We start from the raw sequence: 3,997 nt of genomic DNA, 5'->3' as shown, positions 1-3,997 counted from the left end.
TCTGACAAATCAGGGAATAAACTTTCGAACATATAATTAAGATTATATTCCACTGTGCTGACAACACTATAATCATTAACAAATTCATATGTTCTGGACTTAAATAGAATCCATACATTATATATATAATCATGAAATAAATCATGTGAACCATGCAACATAAAATGTTATTTCTGATCTTTATTAATAAGTAAATCTGATTATATTAAAATGGGTTTTATTTAGGGCACAAAAACCCAACAGAGAGCCCTAGCAACATTAAGCAAGTGTTGATGCTTTCTTTCCACAACAGAGTTTTGTTGTGGCCTATGAATGCAAGAATGATTATGAAGAATCTCAAGGCTATTAAACAAGTCAACAAACTGGAATTCCTTAGCATTATGAAACCTCACACATTTAATGGTTTTATTGTATTGAGTTTTAATGAGTTGGATAAAGTTAGGGATAGCAGTTTGTGATTCAACTTTGTTCTTAATAAAATAAACCCAAGTGTATCTAGAGTGGTCATCAACAATGGTAATGAAATATTTATGTCCTCCTACAGTGAGAGTATTAAAGGGTCCCCATGTTGGAATTATTTTACCAGGATCTTAGATCTACTCACAAGTATGTTGTTTAACACCCTAAATATGAACTTTCTAAAACGATAAATAAAAACATATAAAGTTAAGAAAACCTTACATTGGTTGCAGCGGAATTAATGTCTCCTTCCACTCAGATCTCTAACCCTTGTATCCTTTCTGTCGTAGAGTATTATCAAGATCTGAGCCCGAATGTCCTTCTCTTTGTGTGTGATCCTTCACAGTCTTTCAATCTATGATTGAGTTACCACTTGCTGTGTGTGGGCACTTACTCTATCACTAAGGTTCGAAATTTAGAAGAAGAAAAGAGAGAGATGATTTCGGCTATAGAGAGAAAGGGAAGGCTCAGTTTTCTGAAGAGAGAATTTTCTGACAGAAAGCTTGTTGAAAACTTTTTATTTGACTGAGCCATCACTTTCTATTTATAGGCAACTACTAGGTTTAGGTTAGGAATTATTTGGCATGAAAATAATGAAAATATCAATGTGAAAAAAATACTTTAAGTGGTCGGCCATGGTGTGTAATGGGCCCCACTTGGATTTTGCAGTTTTCACAAATTTTATTTCTATTTTCTCAAAAACGCCAATTTTCCGATTCTAACCATTTAAATGCCAAAAATAATTATTTAATAACTAAAATAGATTATTAAATAATATTGTCATTTAATTTAATTATTAATTAGACATATAAAGTCTATTAATAAATAAATAAACCTAGAATCTCTTTTCTTTACAATTTCGCCCCTGTTTAGTGAAAATTCACAAATTAGACATAGTCTAACTTTAGAATTATAATTGATTAATCACAAATCAATTATTGAGTCTTACAAGCAGTATAGTCTCAACTAGAATGGGGACCATGGATCTATATGCTGAGCTTCCAATAAGTGAACCGAATTTACTAAGTAAATTCCTACTTATTAATTCTTCTTTGAATCCACTTTTAGAACTTAGAATTGCACTCTCAGACTTATATAGAGCATATTATATGTTCCACGATATAGATATGCTATCTCATTTAACCATTGTTATAATCTTATTGTGATCAAAGATCCTCTATATAGATGATTTACATCGAGATGAGATAATTTTACCGTTCTCACCCCTCAACGTACTTTGCCCCTTAAAACACTTAGCTACCTGTAAATGATGTTTAGTGATCTAAGAATTCGTCACTTGAACAAGAGCTCATCCATTTACATCTATTTAGCTAAGCTTGAAGGGAATCATCACTTAACTTCTATACACCAGTAGAAGCTATAGATTCCATATTTATGTTCAGCACTTCCACTCAATCATACTATCATGTTCCCAAAATATACGTATCACCCTGACCCAAAAGTAGGCTTAACTAATAAATCAAAGAACATGAATAGCACTCCTGAGTTGAGCCCAAGCATATCAGGATTTAGATTCTTTTAATCTTAAGATCAACTACTGATATTGACTTGGAAAGATATAACGGTAAGTTTATAATATCTTAATTAAGTTGCAATATCGGTCCAGTCCAATGTATACTCCATACATTCGAAACTAGTATACTTTACTAATGTCGTGGAAAGAACATAACACTTACTCCAAGTGTAAGTATACATCATCGCTGATTATCACTTTAGTGTAAATCCAAAACACTGATGAAACAGGGACTTAGTCTTTTGATTCATATGATCACAATCACATTCCACTGTGTTGACGATACTGTAATTGTGAATAAACATATGATCTGGATTTAACTGATTTTGTGTATAAATGTAATAAACATATTAAACCATTAGCATGTAAAATTCATGCAAACATAAATCACTTCAAATTTCTTATATTGATAACTAATCAGATTGTAAAGGGTTTTATTTAGGGCACAAAACCCAACACCCCATATGTCTATATGAATTAAATCAAAACATTTTTTAGCAATTTGTGATTTGAAATAAAGGGCAATTTCTTTTGTTTAGCATAATAACAAATGGAGCAATAAAAATTAGGACAAGATTGACCTTGAAATTGTAAATCTTTATTCAATGAATGAATCTTTATACAAGAAGGATGCCCCAATCTATAGTGCCATACAGTATCACAGTTTATTTTTGAATCAGAAAATAAAGAAAAAACATAGGGACTGGTTTTCTTAGCAGGTTGCTCAAGATAGAACAATTTTCCATGTCCCTTCGCCATCCCAATCTATTGTGTCTTCAAAGTATCCTGAATAACACAATGATTAGGGTAAAAAGTAAAGATACAATCTCTAGATTCAAGTAGAGAAGTAATAGACAGCAAGTTAAGATGGAAATCAGGCACATATAGAACATCTTTGAGAATTAAATCAGAGGAAAGGACAATGGTTCCAAGAAAAAAAAAATCTCACAGTATTTCCATAAGGTAGATTAACACATGAAATCCTAGAATTAGAATAGGTATTTTGGAAAAGAGACAAGTTGTGACACACATGGTGAGTAGCACTAGTGTCAAGAATCCAAGTAAAAGAATTTTTGGTAATGTTCATACCAGAAAGTTGTGACACAGTAGGCTGATTTGCTTGTTCATTCCCTTGTTGCTCTTGCCCTTTCTGAGATAACAAGCTCATCAATCTCTGACACTGAGCAAAAGTGGCCACAAAATCTTGTTCAATACTCTCGCCACCTCCACTGTTTTCACCATTTTTCTGAACATCAGAGAAATTTGTAGTAGGAGCCTTATTTGTCCCAAGTGCATTTTTGTTGGGGAATTTACCATGCAACTTGTGCCCTGGTGGATACCCATGCAATCGATAACACTTAGCCATGATATGCCCTTGAACACCACAATTATGACAAATTGTTTTAGGTTTATGAGGCTGAACACTCCCTGCAAATTGGCCTGAATTGGAGGATGTTGGAAGAGCAGTCTTGTCACCCTCACTGTGATTTGTAACAATTCCTCTTGGTCTTTCTTCTTGGACAACTGAGGCAAAAGCTTTATTGATTTTTGGGAAGGGATCTTGCATCAAAATCTGAGATCTTGCATAGGCATAGGACTCATTTAAGCCAATCAAAAATTCAAGAACACGATCATCATCATCTTGATATTCTTGAATGGCCTTCATAGCTCCACAAGTATAGACCGACTGTGGTCTGAATTCCTGAATTAAATCCCAGAAAGATTTCAAACGAGTAAAGTAGGTGGTGACAGAATTTGATCCTTGAACCAGTGCCTGCATAGACCTTTTAGCTTCAAAAACCCTTGGAGCATTTTTCTGATATTATCGTTCTTGCAGCTCAGTCCAGATCTTGGCAGCATTGTCAAGATATACATCACACTATCAGCTATCTCACTGGAAATGGCATGTAAAATCTATGATATAACAAGACTGTTACATCGAAACCAAACATCATAAAGCTCATCATCGACATTTGGTTCAGGCAGTCGACTATCAACAAATTT

This window comes from Cannabis sativa, chromosome X (genome assembly GCF_029168945.1).
Source record: "Cannabis sativa cultivar Pink pepper isolate KNU-18-1 chromosome X, ASM2916894v1, whole genome shotgun sequence".
In the NCBI taxonomy this organism is placed as follows: Eukaryota; Viridiplantae; Streptophyta; class Magnoliopsida; order Rosales; family Cannabaceae; genus Cannabis; species Cannabis sativa.
Note: the sequence above shows the minus strand (reverse complement) of the source record.